At 31.3% G+C, this 19,061-nt stretch overlaps 1 protein-coding gene across 8 annotated transcripts in view; it reads right to left on the bottom strand.

Moving 5' to 3' along the window:
• Positions 1–18,806, bottom strand: part of LOC114942550 (uncharacterized) — a 40,370-nt gene extending 21,564 nt beyond the window's left edge. For 2 of the 8 annotated variants that reach the window (XM_085488236.1, XM_085488238.1), the window contains exon 1: positions 18,577–18,805. The gene's annotated coding sequence lies outside the window, so the exon portion shown is untranslated. Of the gene's footprint in view, positions 1–14,395; positions 14,613–15,526; positions 15,566–18,171; positions 18,448–18,576 lie in introns of those variants that run through there. The other 6 variants (XM_085488243.1, XM_085488249.1, XM_085488245.1 and 3 more) reach the window with 6 other exon arrangements.
• Positions 18,807–19,061: the final 255 nt, after the last annotated feature.

Genomic DNA, 19,061 nt, shown 5'->3' with positions numbered 1-19,061 from the left:
TTATTTTATATCTTTTCTGCATAAGCTTCCTGGTATATGTGCAATGAAGCAAAGAAAATTTTAAATTTCTTTAATTATCCTAAAAATCTAATCGTGCCATAGACTTCGCACTATCTGTCACTATGCACGAACATTTAAAAAAATCGCAAATAAATTTTTTTAAGGTCATTTTAAGTGTTCTGTAAATATCAATGGCAGTTATTATTCTGTGTACTAGCGCTAAATCTGACATTTCTTCAATATATAAAAAGTCATTTTGTTTAATTCGCGCAAAAATGCTTAATTGACTTATATATCAAACATCAATGCTCTTATTAAGGCACAATGAAAAGTAAGTGTATACATATATTTAATAATGATTTCAATTTGTCTTCTATAGAACAGGCTATAATTTTTTATCTCACCGTGTTACGAATAAATGAAATGTTAATGTTTTTTTAAGTATCATTGTATTTCCAAATGTTGCAAAAATTTTTTATAAAAATACTTTTTAAAATGTTTGTAATTATAATGTTTATGAACATTTTCTCACAAGCAGATTCAAAATCATACAACATACAATTATTTTTTTACAATATATATATATATATATATATATATATATATATATATACATATATATACAGTAAAAAAATAATTGTATGTTGTATGATTTTATATATTTTTACAATATATATATATATATATATATATATATATATATATATATATTTCAATTCAATTCAATTCTTTATTCTTCCCCTGAGGGATTGAAGGCGCTTTTGAAGGAGCGTTCCCCAACCTTACACAACTCTTACAATCTTTACTTATATCTATTCTTATCTCTACTCTTACATCTAATTTACAAATAACTTAATTCTACCTTAACCTACTTATCTACTACTTTTGAGAGAGAAAGAGCCGTCCCTACCTATCGCTTTGCTTCGCTTCGGCTTCCGATTCCCCATATATTCTCCACCACCTCATTCATACCTCACTCATTCTCCTCCTCATACTTCCTTCCTCCTTTTCCCCTCCCTCCCCCTTTTCTTCCGTTCTTCCCTCTTCCCTCTTTTTCTCTATTTCTCTCATCCATCCTTCCCCTTCTCCTCCTTCCTGCAATATTTCCTTCATTCTTTCCCACCAGTTTCCCTTCTCTCCTTCTCCACCACATTCTCCTATCACATGCTCCCATGTTTCTTCTTCTATCCCACATAACCTACATCTTCTTTTCTCCTCTTCTTCCCAGTATCTTGCCCCTCTCATCTCATTGTTCATTCTGAACCTAACTATCCTTCTCCATCTACTTTCCCCCCATCCCTTTCTCAGGTATTCCGGTAAACCCTCCTCCTTCCATTCCCCATACCATCTATTATATCTCGACTCTCTTATCCTCTCCCATCTTTCCTCCTTTTGCCTTTCCCTGTCTTTCTGCTCCCACCCCTCATATACTTCCTCTCCCCTTCCCCTTTTTTCCTCCATCTCTTTCCCTTCTATTCCTCTTTCTTCCCAGAATTTCTCCCTCTTTTCCTCCCACATCGTTCTTTCCTTTCCTCCTCTTATCCTTCTCTTTCATATCCTCAAAACATTTCCTCGCTAAACTTCCTCCCCTTCCTTCCTCCAACTTCCTCTCATACCCTACCGCCCTCCTTCCTGCCCTTATCCTAAATTTGTCTTTTCCTATCTCCTCTCTTACCATATACCCCGGCGTGCACCAGTCTACTCCTAACGTCCACCTAATCCATCGTTCCTGCATTGCCTCCACCTCTCTCCTCTCCTTCCATCCCCATATTTCCGCCCCATATTCCAACACCGTCCCCACCAACCTTTCCATTAGCCATACTCTTTTCATCCAGTCTCCTGCCAACTTTCTCTTTCCCATTCCCCACACCTGTCTTATCACCGCTCCTGCTTTCCTAACTCTGTTCTTTACCTGCGCCTCCTGCCCCCCGTTCCTCTGTAGCTTATACCCTAAATATGTAAATTCTTTCACTTCCTCTAACCTTTTTCCTTTCCATCTCCATTCCACTCTCTTCATTCTTCCGCCTCCCTTTTTAAACCTCATTACCTTTGTCTTATCCACATTCACCTCTAACGTTTTCTTGTCCATATAACTCTCCATTTTCCCCAACATATGTATCATCCCTTCCTCATCCTCCGCCAACAGTACCATGTCATCTGCGTACGCCAAACAATGCACCTTTTCCCCTCCCAGTTTCACCCCCCCCCAACCTCCTTTTCTTAGCACTTCCTCTATATCCGCTATCAGCAAACTGAATAAGTGCGGACTCATTGGGCAACCTTGCCTCACCCCCCTTGCCGTCCAAAAATTTTCTCCCTCCTCCTTCCCCACTCTTACCTTACTCCTCGTTTCCCTGTACACCTCTTCTATCCTACTCCTTAAACCCTCCCTCACTCCCCTCCTCTTCATTGCCTCCATTAACACCTCCCTATCTACCGAATCAAACGCCGCCTTCAGATCCATAAATGCCGCGACTACCTTTCCTCCCTTCTTATTTACCCTCTTATTCACCAGATAATTCAACACATAGATACTATCCATCACCCCCATTCCCTTCCTAAAACCTGTCTGACTCTCCGGTATCATATTCTTCCCCTCCATTTCTTCCTTTAACCTTTCAGTTAAAATCCCCACGTATACCTTGTATAGCGTTGGCATCAATGTCACTCCTCTATAGTTTTCCACTTTATTCCCTGTTCCCTTTTTCAACAGTGGCACTATTATCCCTTCTTTCCACCTCTCCGGCCATCCTTCTCCTCTCCATACTCTGTTGCACATTTCCCATACCCACTCTTCTACCCTCTCCCCTCCATATTTCCATACCTCACTTGGTATCCCATCCTCCCCCGCTGCTTTTCCTTTCTTCAGTTTTCCCAGCATCCTCTTCACTTCCTCCCTGCTTATCTCCTGCTCCTCATCCCTCTCCCTTTTTTCTTTTCCTCCTCTTACCACTTTTACCTCTATCCCTCCCAATAAATCCATAAAGTATTCCTTCCATTCCTCCGCCTTTATCTCCTCATTCACCCCTTCTCTCTTTTTCCTTTCCCTGTTAATAATCTTCCATACCTCTCCTTCCGTTCTTGCCTCTATCGCCTCCTTGTACCATCTTAGCCTCTCCTCCCTTTTTCCTTTACACATTAGCTTATATTCCGCCCTTACTTTTCTATATCCTTCTCCTCCTCCTCCTTTTTTCCTCCATTCTCTTAACTTTTTCCTCACTTCTTTCCTCTTCTTCTCACATCCTTCGTCCCACCACTCTTTCCTTTTCCCTTCTCCACTCTCTTTTTCTTCTTCTCTCAATTCCTCTTCTATTCTTCCTATTTTTTCCTCTAGCTCCTCTTCAATCCCCTCCTTCCACCCCTCTCCCCACTCTATTTCCTCTCTTATTCTTTCTCCTCCCCTCTTTGTCCATCTCCCTCTTTTTCTTATTCCTTTTCCCTCCCCCCCTTTTCCCTTTTCAGCTCCTCCTCTTATATATATATATATATATATATACTGTAAAAAAATAATTGTATGTTGTATGATTTTATATATTTTTACAATATATATATATATATATATATATATACATAAAGAAATTATCTTTTCATCTTGAATTACAATAATACTTAAATATTTTTAGTAGCCACTTTTATTTTTATTCTGGACATTTGGCTTTTTGTTAAAAATTTTGCTATGTATGTAATAGGTATTGATAATTTTTAAAAAACGCTATAACAAAACACAATTAATTTATTGTACGTCAATTCGTGTAAACGTATCTGTACATTATGCAATTGATATGTAAAACATATTGTGTTGTGCCAATTTTGAGAAATGGCTACTAAAAAGAATTATAAGCATTATTTTAATCCAACATGGGAAGACTGTTTCTTCGCATGTATTGCAAAGCGAAGAATTTGTCTTTTGTGTGGTTTTGAACCTACTTTTGTGACAAAATATGTGATTCATAGACATTATAAACACAAACATTTAAACGAATATTCAGCATATGCGGGACACGAAAAGTCTGCATTGATTGCAGCATTAAAATTAGTGTAGGGAGAGTTTCCTTAACGCCGGACGGCATCTAATACCGGACATATATCATGTCTATGTAAGTAAAAACGCGATCGAATAGTTATATCGATGATAGGGATCACTATCCTCTCCACTGCCCTATCACCGATATAACTATTCGATCGCGTTTTTACTTACATAGACATGATATACAGGGTTTGTCCGGAAAGTAATGCGTCGCATTTTTTTGTGACGCGACTATACATCGCAGAGCGATGGGACCGGTTGGGGAGGAAGGGGGGTACCCTTAGCTTTCCAACGGTAGGTCGCTCAATTGTTTCCATGCGCTTGGAGGGTTAGGACGGCTTATTCTGTGAACCTCTGCTTAGTGGTCGCGTCGAACTTGTGATGGAGAGAACGATAGAGCAACGCTATGCGATAAAGTTTTGCGTGAAGCTGGACAAGACGCCGCTGGAAACTTTTGAAATGCTCAAGAAAGTTTGGCCCCGGCGGACTTTTTTTTATTTCCTCGGCTGAAAAGGGAGCTCAAAGGACAACAGCTCGAGTCGGTTGACAACGTACAAGCTACTTCGACGGCCTCCCTGAACAGCATCCCAGTCAAGGAGTTCCAGAAATCTTATGACGCATGGAAATCGCGTTGGCAAAAATGTATTGACGCAGAAGGGTCATACTTCGAACAATTTTAAGTTGTTTTACCTATGCGATCAATAAATTCTTTTTTAAAAAAATGCGACGCATTACTTTCCGGACAAACCCTGTATGTCCGGTATTAGGTGCCGTCCGGCGTTAAGAGAACTCCTCCTATCAGCAACGTTTTGATGCAATTTCGGATATTTGTGATAATGAAGATGAAGATATTCAAGACAAAAAGTTCGTGCGTCGTATGCCATTTCATATCTTATTGCAAAACATTCAAAACCGTTTACCGATGGTGTTTTCATTAAAGAGTATTCTTGCAGAAGTTACAACATTTGGATATACTGTGACCCTTGAGGACATTAATAACAAGATTGTTAAGTAATTGACCACACTGACTATACACGGAGAAAATTTTATATTAATTTGTAATATAATTTTAAATTATATTTTACTATTTTTTGCATTATTAGTGGACCATCATGATTTTATAGAATAAATTAAAGTATAACATAGCAAAACTTAAAACCAACATTTACCTAATAGATTTTATCATTTGCCATAGTAAAAATTCGTAGATATAAAAAGTTACCTTTATTATGTATCATTTAAAGTATTATAATATGTTAAACCTTTTTTTCACTACTTAAACGTATCTATACTTATACTTATTATAGCTATCGTCGTTGACGTCGTTTACTGAATTTCGGTTTTTGTTTAGAAGTGCGTGAAAAGTGACATACAAAAAGAACACGTAAGTCAAAATCAGTTCTATTATAATATAGATGATATAGATGCATTAAATAAAAATGTCATCTAAATGTGGAGATTCTAATCAAACAAAGATAACTAAATTTATATTATCAGAATTATTAAAACTTATTAAAATTATTAAAATATTGTTTAATTTCTTTTCGTAAAATGCATTATTTCTTTTCTGTAATTCTTATAATGTTTGGTCTGGTAAATCAAGTAATGTTTCATAAATTATTAATTATTAATTATTAATTATTTTTTGTTTATTGATTTTAAATATTAGTTTTTCATATAAAAATTTATATATTAATTTTATTTATAAAGATAATTTTTTTTGTGATGACAAAAAAATTAAATAACTAAAGTTAAAATTCTATATTATTTAAAAATTATAGATTAATGACTGGAAATGGAGTGAATCAACTAAATCATATATTGATTGTGACAAAATTAATAATGGTATAAATTACTAATAACACCTTCTCAGAATCAAAGTCGTTTCTACCTGTTTTAATCCCGCATTAAAAATTAATAAATAAAAAATAATTAATCCTAATTTATGAAACATTACTTGATTTACTAGACCAAACGTTATAAGAATTACAGAAAAAAATAATGCATTTTACGAAAAAAAATTAAACAATATTTTAGTTTTAATAATTCTAATAATATAAATTTAGTTACCTTTGATTAGAATTTCCACATATCAGATGACATTTTTATTTAATGCATCTATATCATCTATATTATAATAGAACTGATTTTGACTTACGTGTTCTTTTTGTATGTCACTTTTCACGCACTTCTAAACAAAAACCGAAATTCAATAAACGACGTCAACTTCCTCGAGCTTCGAACTGTTAAAACGTATTGCGAACTTGTAAACGCGTTTGCTCTTGTGTTACCAGGTCCGCTTGGCAACACCGCTATTATACACAGTTTGATACTATTAAAATGATTTCGATATAACTTTTACTATAGCAATATCACTTTTTATCACATCAATAAAGTAATTTTAGTGAAATCGCCGCTAAAACTATATTATAAAGTGAGAAGAGTAAATTTTTGCTATGTTGTATAGTTACAATTTATTTTAGTATTATTTTTTATCTTTCTTTGCAATACTAACATTCATTCAGAAAATTTTTACTTTATAATATACAAATTTTATTATAAGGAAGAGTAAAAATTGCTTTGCGTCATTGTTTTTAAAATAATGAATATAACATTTAACTTATAAAGTCTTGATAGTCCGCAGCTACTGTGACATTATAGTAACATTTAATATAAAATTTTCTCCGTGTAGATGAATATCTTTATTATAATGACGTTTCGACTAAATTGGGTCCTTTTCCAGCTACAAAAATACAAAGGAATATAAGAAATTTGTTTGAAAATTAATACAAAGAAAATAATACCGTATCAATAAGGAAATCTAACCCACTTTAATTTTAATATACAAAAAATAATTTGTTAAACACGTTTGCGATTAGAGACATAACCCTACGTAAAGGTATTTTAAATGTGAAATGATATACATATATTAAAAAACATAAGAACGCGATTAATCTACAGAAAAACACAGAAAATTTAAATATTATTTATGACAATATTCTTAATATACTTTAATATCCTTGACTATGTCGAATTGTTAGTGTATTATGTTTACTGTTTTATCTCTGCGCTTCTTTACTATTTTGATTAGCATCAATTTATATTATGGTAGACCTTGATTTTGCAAACATTGTTAATGACAATCGAATTTTCACTTGAATTTGTCATTTAACGTTTAAGAGTTTTTAATTTAAAATACCTTTACATAGGGTTATGTTTCTAATCGCAAACGTGTTTAACAAATTATTTTTTGTATATTAAAATTAAAATGGGTTAGATTTCCTTATTGATACGGCATTATTTTCTTTGTATTAATTTTCAAACAAAAGGACCCAATTTAGGGTCGAAACATCGCTATAATAAAGATATTCATCTATAGTCAGTGTGGTCAATTATTCCACAACCTTGTTTTTAATTTAGACTGACAACAATTTATCTTGACATTAATAACATTCCACTTTCTCGCGACACGGTAAGATTAAGAATTATTATGATAGCACTATAGAATTATTATAACAGTTCTATAGAACAAAAATTAAAATTGTTATTAGATACATTTACTTATTTTTCGTTGTGCCTCGATGAAAGCACGAATGTTCGACATATAAACCAATTAAGTATTTTTGTGCGGATTGTGCAAGAAAATTTATCATGTACCGAAGAAATGTTAGATTTCGTGCCATTACATGCTACAACGACCGGTATTGAATTTACAGAGCATTGGAAAATACTTTAAATAAATTTGATTGTGATTTTTCAAAATGCTCGTGTATAGTGACAGATGGTGTTAAATCAATGGTAGAATCCAAAATTGATTTTTTAGGACAATTAAGGCAAAGAAATTTAAAATTTCCTTTGCTTCATTGTATTATACACCAAGAAGCTTTATGCGGAAAAGCTATGAAATTATCTACCGCTATGCAGATCGTAATAGAAATTGTAAATGCAATTAAAGGTGGCAACAAATCCCTGCTTCATCACAAATTTTAAAATTTCCTTGAAGAGTACAATGCAGCTTATAAAGACGTACCACTTTACTGTGAAGTTCGATGGTTAAGTGCCGGAAAAACTTTGCAAACATTTTTTACTATAAAAAAAAAGAAATATATATTTTCATACAAGAAAAGTGTACCCCAAAATTGGAAACATTTAAATCATTTTTCGAAGATGTAGAATCAGCTTTCATTGGAATTAGCTTTCATCACAGATTTAACTTGCCATTTAAATAGTTTAAATTTAAAGTTTCAACAGAATAATCAAACGATATCCGAATTAGTAATCATGTTGAGTCTTTCCGCGCAAAATTAAAAATATTTTTAAATCATTTGGAAGAAAATACTTTTCTTTTCTTCCCTTCTTGCAACATTATCATTGAAGAATATGGTACGAAATGCGATTTTAAAAAATACATACATTTACTTAATGAATTAATTGCACAATTTGTGATAAGCGATTTCGTGATTTTCAAGAGTTAAAAAAAGATCTTTTACTATACGAAAATCCTCGAACAGTTCCGATAATTGAACAGAGTGTAGATTTTCAATTAGAACTGTGTGATCTACAAAATGATATTTCACTGAAATATCGAACAAAAACTAGTGTGAACTTTTTCAAAATTATGGACAAAGTAAAATATCCAAAATTACAAAATTTTACAAAAAAAATTTTTTCAATGTTTGGACTACGTATCTATGTGAATCCTCATTTTCTAAAATAAAGCACATAAACTAGAGCACATTCGTCATTAAACGATACATCGTTATCCTTGTTGATGAGAATAAATTTATCCAAAATTAACATTGATGTTTCGGAACTTAAAGCAACAAAATGTAAATAATTTTAAACTTTATAGTGGAATAGGCCTATTGGGGAAACCACTCAAAAAAACGCATTAACAATAGTACCTCAAAAAGGTGATGTGGAAATCTATTGATATTAAATTTAAATATATACCATTTATTGACTTCATTGAAATATATATATATATAATAATTATATTAAATAAAATTTATATAAAAAGGCCAACTAATCGAGCATTATTAGATGATATAAACTAAGTATTTATTCTATATAAGATAATACAGTACAAACGTTTCGACCGCACGCGGTCTTTTTCAGTATAGGAATTAAAAGTAGATGATCATAAGTGATTGTAAGTCGCAATTTTATCGCCGAATTAGTGCATGTCGTGTTGAGTCAAATTACAAAACGTCAGTATATTTCTTACGGATTGATCGCTCTATTGAGATGTTTGGCCGATTCCATAGATTTCATCGTTAGTATGCGAAAAATTATTGTTGTCATAACGCACTATGAGTAGTGAGATATAATAAATTAATAATGTGTCAAAATATATAAAAATTGGTCTTACATGATCTGTGCGCTTATTTGTAATGTTTGTCGCTTTCCAACTAGACCGTACCAACGTAACACTTTCATTTCCAAATGTATTCATTTTGTAATTATGTGTGTTTATATAGTTTAAGTGTGTTTAGGATTTTAACGATCTATTTTTCTTGTGTTTTTTATTATTATTACATGTTTGCTAGTTTTTCCAATATATCAAAATAAGATTCGCTAAGCAACTCGGTATCTCTATTTAGGTTTAACCCATTTTTTTGTTCCTTAATGTGTAACATCTCGGAAATCAGTCTTTTGTGATAATTAGTTTCACTGTCTAAAATTTTAACGTTGTCCCAATCAAAGGAATGATGTTTATTTGATATGTGATCAGAGATTACCGAGTATCTTGTCGAATCTAACTTTATGTTGTTAACTGTGTTCTTTCATTCTAGTCTGCAATTGTCTCTTCGTTTGCCCCACATAAGAAGCGTTGCAATCTTTACAATTGATCTTATAGACTACATTTGACGTACATAGGTGTTCATTTTTATCTTTTTGCTTCTTAATAATTTTATCGAATTTATTGATACATTTGTATCCTGTTATAAGTTCCGTATTTTTTAGCGAAGAAACAATCATTTTTGAAATTTTATTAATATATAGGATAACAAAGAATTTTTTTGGTACTGGTTCTTTTTCTGAGTTGCCTATTTGTCTTTTACTGTGTCTATTTAAGATACTTTTTTTGGAAATAAGATGCCCTATCCGATGGTTGATTTTATTAAAAATGAGATCTAGGGGGTAACCGTTGCTTTTTAATAAATCAATAATTAATATCAATAATGCGAATACTTATTTAGTCAGCTCTTTTAATTTTTAAAGCCACAATCTCCACTTGATTCCTCTCGACCAATAGAGCCAAACGCGATGTTATTGCGACAATTATGAAGGAAAGAACATTTTGGAAAGGAATTTGAATCCTATGGTTGGGATCTCAAAAATTCCCCCTGTTCCTTCTCTTAACATCCCCTGTAAAGAAATAGGCGAGAAAAATATTGGTCCGAATTAATATCAAGTTTTTATTAAAAAATTGTGAATGTGATAATAGTAGACATCTATCAACTAAGTTATAAATTATGCCGATCTTATGGCAAAGTGCGTGGTGTAAAAAGAAAGATAAGGTTCTTCCTGAAAAGGTATCTTTTTGATACCAATCTATATGTATCATGTTGATCGTCATTATAATAGACAAATCTAAAAAGTTTAAGCAGCGGCCAACCTCTTGTTTTACGGTGAATTTTAATCTGTCGTGGTATTTATTAAAACCATCGACAATCCGAGTCATGTTCTCACTAGAAGTGGTTAACAAAATGTCATCCACGTATCGGAAATATAACGTGCATTTCGTGTTTAACGAATTCAAAACTGTGTCTTCTAAATCCTGCATCACCATGTCAGCAATAATCGGAGACAATAGAGAGCCCATGGGAGTCCCATAAGTTTGTTTATAAATCTTATCTTTGAAGGTAAAATAGGTGGATGTTAAAATAAAATTAATCCTTTCTATGGATTCTTTTTTAGGTATTTTTGTGATCTTTGTGATGTGTTCCCATCTATCATTAATACCATTAATTGCGAGATTAAGAAGCACGTTAGTAAAGAGTGAGACCACATCTAACGAGAACAATAACTCGTTGTTATTAATCCTTTTGCCAAAAAGCAAGCTGTACAAATCAAAGCTACTGTTAATATAACTCTTAGCTCTAGGAATGCTAGTTAATAAAATTTTATGCATAAACGAGGCAAACGCATACAACGCAGTATCAACTGATGAGACAATGATTCTAAAAGAAGTGTTTTCTTTGTGAATCTTAGGTAATCCGTAAGCTTTTGGCAAGAAAGAATCACTAGACCATAATTTATAATAATCAATTTTAGAGATGTAATCATTCTTATGCCATTTTTTCAACAAATTGTTTAGATCCTTTTCTATTATTTTGCATGGGTTTTTTTAATGATGGAATAAGTGTTGACATCATTTAGTAGATCGTCCATTTTATTAATATAATATGTTTTGTCCATTGCAACAGTAACATTGCCTTTATCCGCGCGTGTGAATATAATGTTAGGATTTTCTTTGCAAAATCTTACGGAATCTTTGTATGAACTGAGTAATTTTTGTTGTGTGAAATCTTTTTTAGTTTTGGAATTTAAGAGATGTGCAAATTTTGGAATAGCAATACTTCGGATGGTTGTGAGGTTGTTAATATTATTACGTTTCGAGTTGCTTTCTATATCCTTAATAAATTCGTGTATAGCTGATTTTGTGTTAATATTAGGTAAGCCAAAATTACCACCCATTTGTAAAAGGTTCGAAACATTAGGAGGAATATCTATGTTGGAAAGGTTGATAAACCATTTATTATTTGTGTGTCTATGAGGTGAATATTATTGTTAGAAAATATTTTCGCTTCTATATGTATGTTGATATCCGTTTTGTTAGTGATTGTTATGGTATGATTTTGAACTCATAACAGGATACAGATGTATTAATAAATTCGATAAAATTATTAAGACGCAAAAAGATAAAAATGAACACCCATGTATGTCAAATGTAGTCTATAAGATCAATTGTAAAGATTGCAACGCTTCTTATGTGGGCCAAACAAAGAGGCAATTGCAGACTAGAATGAAAGAACACGTTAACAACATAAAGTTAGATTCGACAAGATATTCGGCAATCTCTGATCACATATCAAATAAACATCATTCCTTTGATTGGGACAACGTTAAAATTTTAGACAGTGAAACTAATTATCACAAAAGACTGATTTCCGAGATGTTACACATTAAGGAACAAAAAAATGGGTTAAACCTAAATAGAGATACCGAGTTGCTTAGCGAATCTTATTTTGATATATTGGAAAAACTAGCAAACATGTAATAATAATAAAAAACACAAGAAAAATAGATCGTTAAAATCCTAAACACACTTAAACTATATAAACACACATAATTACAAAATGAATACATTTGGAAATGAGAGGTCATGATACGTTGGTACGGTCTAGTTGGAAAGCGACAAACATTACAAATAAGCGCACAGATCATGTAAGACCAATTTTTATATATTTTGACACATTATTAATTTATTATATCTCACTACTCATAGTGCGTTATGACAACAATAATTTTTCGCATACTAACGATGAAATCTATGGAATCGGCCAAACATCTCAATAGAGCGATCAATCCGTAAGAAATATACTGACGTTTTGTAATTTGACTCAACACGACATGCACTAATTCGGCGATAAAATTGCGACTTACAATCACTTATGATCATCTACTTTTAATTCCTATACTGAAGAAGACCGCGTGCGGTCGAAACGTTTGTACTGTATTATCTTATATAGAATAAATACTTGGTTTATATCATCTAATAATGCTCGATTAGTTGGCCTTTTTATATACTAAATTTTGTTTTAATTAATTGACGAGCGAATACACGGTTTTAATATTTTATATTAAATAAATATATTAATATTATATCTGGGAATATGTCTTATCATATAATAAATTTATATACAGACCCTAATCATACACACATACATATGTGCAATTAACATACGTAATTAATTTTAATGTTATTTTTAATGTAATATATAATTGTAATAACATAATAATAAAAAAACAGCGCACGGGGTGATACGCGCCAACGCTCTGTGTATGATTCAAATATCGTCTCTGAGCTCGAATGTCTTATGTCTCCGCGCGCAATCTAGATGCAATAAAATAAAAAAGTGGGGATAGCAGTAAGCAAAATCGGCCGAAATGTGCAACCTGGCCGCAGGCTTGATTTAAAAAATGGGTGGAAGCTTCATCCGGACGAGACCTAGCATAATTATGATCGAACCTTATTTGATAAGTTCGTTTAATCATTAAATTATGCCAGGGATCTCGTCCGAATGAATCATAGTGTAGGTGTTTAGAGAATGATTTGCCGATCTTTAACCCGCAAAAGAATTTGAAAAAACTGATGTTATGATATTAAAAAGTAAAAAAGAGACAAAAAGAAAAGAGATATTAAAATATGTAGAGTAAAGGAAAGCATTTATTATGAAAACATAAAAAAAGGAAAAATGACAAAATTAATTAGATAATACAGCATTCGCAAACGCGTCAGAATTAACAATAAGGCGATTATAAAATTTAGCAAAAGTTTGAGAATCAGCGGATCAGCCCGCTGCTCTCTTAATTAAATTTACAGAGATGCCTTTTTTGGCTGCAAAAGATGTGGACACATGATGAGTACTGTGAGCTGCGAAAACACTGTCTATTCCACAGTCAATCAGAGTTTCGCGAATTCATCTACTTATAGTTTGAACACCGATTAATTAAAAATTATAACATCGAAAAAGCAATAGGATATATACTAGACAATAATATTAAAAAAGATGTGTTAATATTAATAATTCTATGATAGCGCATGTAGGGCACTACAAAATAACAAGTTAGATGTATATCAGAATAAATAAATATATATATATATATATATATATATATGTAGGGCACTACAAAATAACAAGTTAGATGTATATCAAAATAAATAAATAAAATATTTTAATAATAAAATATTTTAGATAAATAGGCTGGAGGAGGCAAGAAATGTACTATATAAAACATTAGAAAAATTAGATGTTAAATATCCATAATTATTGATAAGTGGCTAAAGAACATTAATATAGAGCCATTAAAAGCTGTATGGACTTTCTTGAAAAATAATGGAAAAATAATATAAAGTAATAAATAGTTTAACAATACTGGTGTCAAGAAACCTAACACTTATAAGAAATCAATGATACAAGACAAGGTTCAAAAAGAATCGTTAAAGTTGACAGGTTTCTAGGTTAAGAAACCTGTCATATCGACACAATATGCATATTATCTATAGTCATATGCACATGCTCTGTAGTCACATGCACATGCGTTTTTATTATTTTTCACAGTTTTAATGCTTTTCACCTCCAAAAATAATGATTTGCGGATGTGTACACATACACACACAAAAGGACCTTCGGTCCTCTCTTCCGCACCACAGATTAATAGACAGATCGCCAAAGGCCTGCCTAAAGAAGAGACCGCCATCTTCGTGCGATAGACTTTGCCCCTTACCGACACACTTTGCCCCTGGTTCGAGTCCGTGCTAAATTTCGTAGACTTGAACCAAAAGACTTTGCCCCTGGTTCGAGTCCGTGCTAAATTTCGTAGACTCGACCAAAAGACTTTGCCCCTGGTGCAAGTCCAGGCTAAATTCGTTTGACATTACCAACAGACTTTGCCCCTGGTGCGAATCCAGGCTAATTGATCATGAGACCAATTTGAGAGATTTGGCCCCCGTTGTGTGTGTATGTGTGTGTGTGTGAGAGAGAGAGAGAGAGAGAGAGAGAGAGAGAGAGAATATTTTACATATGCATATATACATATATATAAAATTTATTAAATATAAAAAATATATTTTTTACACATAAAATGTTTTTTTCTTGAAATAATCACAATTTTAAATGTGATTTAACACAGTGTTTAAAAATTTTTTAATTAAATTTTATTAAAGAAAATTACTTGAAATTTTTTACATTAAGAATTTAAAGGCTCCTTATTCTCTTGTAGAAATTTATCACTACGCCAATTAATCACTTATATATATATTTCGAGTATTTAAAATACTATAATATACAGTAATTTAAGTATTCGAAATAAAAGTGATTAATTACTCGAAATAAGTGATAAATTGGCGTTACTAGTAATAAATTTCTATAAGGGTTGAAATAAAGTATAAGAGATAAATAGGCTATATGTGAGCCGTATGCGAAATGTGAGATGTAAAACGCATATTGAAATTTAATTTTTCGATATAACTTTCAAAAATGTACACGAGGTACAAAAAATTAGCTTGGACATTTGTAAGACTTAAAATTGGGATTAATTCTCAATTCTATTAATTAAATTTCGATATAACACACCTTACATCCGCGCACGGCTCACATATAGCCCATTTATTAGTGCAATTTTTAAGTTCCTTATTTTTCAAAGTTCACCTTTTTACGTTATCAAATATTTTTGGTACGTTTTCAAGAATTTTATATTTTTACTTACCGCAGTTTCTTATCCAAATGTAAAATCTTTTATCGCAGTCTATAAAAAATTGAAACAATTTACAATTTTATGATATAATATTATTATTATTACAATTTCTATATATATGCACATCTGTCAAATATCGTGATTTATTTCACATTATTATTATCTATTTTAATAAAAAAAAAACAAAAACACTTGCAACAATCAAAAATAAACCGCCTGCCGCGAACGGAAAATGCCAAGAAAGCACGCAATTTCCGCGAATCTCGTAATTTTTTTGAAAAATCAACAATTTCAACGAAATTGTAAATTCTTCAAATCACTGCACAAGTATAATTCACAATAATAATTTTCAGTAACTACGATAAAAAATCGTATACTGAAAACCGCAAACGAAAGTGCAATGGGAGTAAGAGTAAAGTCTGTGATAAAATTAATTGGCAATAGAAAATTAATAATTTTCAAATAGAAAAATGTTGAAATTACCAAGGATTTACAAATAATAAAGTAAAAATATTAAATAATTTATGTTTTCGAATTTTGCTCGCGGAGAGAATCTTTAAAACAAGATTTTTAGAAGAGAGGACCTTTAAAATATAAACAGGCAAAAACGTTGGAAAAATTAAAGCGCGCGTTTAAACAGATAAACGCAATGAAATAGATACGCAATTGTTTTTACTTATCGCTGTAAGCTCACAAGCTTCTGACGTGCTATACACTTTTATATAATATATACAGGGTGTCCGGTAACTAACGGACCAATGATTAAGGGCGGATTCTCTGGCCAATTTGGAGACGATTTTTCCTTAGCAAAAATGTTGAGAAGTCAATAATTTTCGAGTTATAAGCGATTGAAAAAAATAGGTTTTTTGAAAACTAAACGTTTTGGAGTTAAAAGTCTAACATAATTACATTCTTCAGTTAATTTCAGGTAGAATTTACTATAATAAAATTTTAATTTAAGGCTTAGTTATAAAGATACATAATGACAAAGATTGGAAAGTTGTAAAAAATGATGACCTTTTTCGACATTTTCGCTGAGGAAAAATCGTTCCCAAATTGACCAAAGAATCCATTTGTAATCATTGGTCTGTTAGTTACCGGACACCCTGTATATTGGACAAGAGTTTCGTTTGTTTCAAATTCTCGAGAGTTGAAGTAGGAACATACGAGTATCATATATCGTTTGTGACTTGCCGAATGAAAGCAAGACAGAGAGCGAACGAGATGATGAGCTTAATAGCTCATAATGTTATAAATAAATAAATAAAAAATTATAACCTGACCTACTAGTTATTGAATCTTTTTTTAATAAAATGTTTCATTATTATTATCATCTAAGTCTAAGTCGTTTAATTACTTTTTAGTTTTTTAATAATTAATTTAATTTATTCTAGTCATTTTTATATGAGAAAAATAATATCACGTATACGTTTTATAATGAATTAATATATTTCGGGAACCGAATTATATATTCTTAATAATATAAAAGTGTTCAAAAATTATATTTGACTTTTAATTTTAATTATTTTTTAGCAAAGAGTTCCGAAATCTCTTACACACATAATGGGGATTTTTTTCATCCATATAATTCGCAATTAAGTATATATGTTAATTATTAATTTTAATAAAATAAAAATTAAAATTAAAGGTCAAATATAATTTTTAAACACAAATATATTAAATTAATTATAAAACGTATACCCATGATAGTATTTTTCTCGTACAAAAATAATTAGAGTAAATTAAATTAATCATAAAAGATTAAAAATTAATTAAAGAATTTAAACTTATATTTTATATAATAATAATAAAACATTTTATTACGTCAAACCGTCGTGAAATAATTAAATAAAATTTGCTAGTTACGTCAAAGTCAAGTTTTCTAAGCTTATAAAACATTTTATTAAAAAACAGATTCAATAAATATAAGTACATGTTATATATATACTTATATTTATTGAATCTGTTTTTTTTATAAAATGTTTTATTATTATCATATATAATATAAATTATTTAATTATTTTTTTATTTTTTTATGAGTAATTTAATTTATTCTAGTTATTTTTGTACGAGAAAAATACTATCACGGGTATACGTTTTATAACGAATTAAATATATTTATGTTCAAAAATTATATTTGACCTTTAATTTTAATTTTGTATTTTATTAAAATTAATAATTAACATATATACTTAATTGCGAATTATATGGATGAACAAAATCCCTATTATGTGTGTAAGAGATTTCGGAACTCTTTGCTAAAATAATTAAAATTAAAAGTCAAATATAATTTTTGAACACTTTTATATTATTAAAAATATATAATTCGACTCTCGAAATATATTAATTCATTATAAAACGTATACGTATTAGTATTTTTCACATATTAAAATGATTAGAATAAATTAAATTAATTATTAAAAAACTAAAAATTAATTAAACGACTTAGACTTAGATGATAATAATAATGAAACATTTATTAAAAAATAATTATAATAGGTCAGGTTAATATTTTATTTATTTATTTATTTATAACATCATAAAATTCTGTCCTTTCCGAAATACGCGAACGCTACGAAAAGATAAATCTCGTACATGCCGCCGGACGAGTTCATGAGCATGAGACGCTCTTATCTTGGGAATGTATTAATAGTTACTGTATTGACCACTACTACGATATGGCGCTGAAATCAGTGAGAAATGCTGGTCTCTCCTTCATCCAGACCTTTGGCGATCTGTCTATTAATCTGTGTCCGCACCTACCCACGGTAGGGAACTCCTAGAGTCTCTAGAAATAGGGACACTAAGCACCCCTACCGGCAAAAACGTGTCGCATAAGCAAATTTTATTGATTTTTGAGGTGAGGCCGGTATTCTAAATAATAATTACCAAAGATATTATTTGCATTGATTAGCAATGTAAATGATATGATTTTGATATATTTATTTTATTAATAATCTTGATTTTTTGCTAATTACTGAATCTATTTCTTTTCACAGTATGAAAAAAATATGCAATAATACACGAAAAGTTAGATTAAATGGTCACAGGCAAGTACTCACGTGCTGTATATGCTGACTTTTTGTCTCTTCTCTTAAACTATTTATCACGATAACTTAAAACTTTTTATCACGATAATGCGTTCATTTTATTGACTAAACTTTGCTAAGGTCTCACTGCCTTACTCGACACGATTAATCACACCAAAGAACATAGACGAGTAAAGCACAGTTCTCGGTACCCCGCGAGTCGCACGAGCTGGGTTACTTTGCTATAGTTTACGTCACGTAACTGTTCTGAAATGCTATAGATAGTACAGTATACGTGACGTAAACTATAACAAAGTATCCCAGCTCGTGCGATTCGCGGGGTACCGAGAACCGTGCTTCTAATAGACAGATAGCCAAAGACTTGAATCATAGTATAAGTATATACAGTAGCGGCACTTAAGCGGAGAGCACACTTTTGCATAGGCGCATAAGCGTAAACATGAGAATCTTGATTGGTCTGTAAACGTATGTATAAGAAATTCAACCAATCGAATTTC

The sequence above is a fragment of the Nylanderia fulva genome, unplaced genomic scaffold, assembly GCF_048542155.1.
Source record: "Nylanderia fulva isolate GAGA-0341 unplaced genomic scaffold, ASM4854215v1 Scaffold111, whole genome shotgun sequence".
Classification (NCBI taxonomy): Eukaryota; Metazoa; Arthropoda; class Insecta; order Hymenoptera; family Formicidae; genus Nylanderia; species Nylanderia fulva.
The sequence above is the reverse complement of the archived record's forward strand: the minus strand, read 5'-3'. Positions and strand labels throughout refer to the sequence as shown.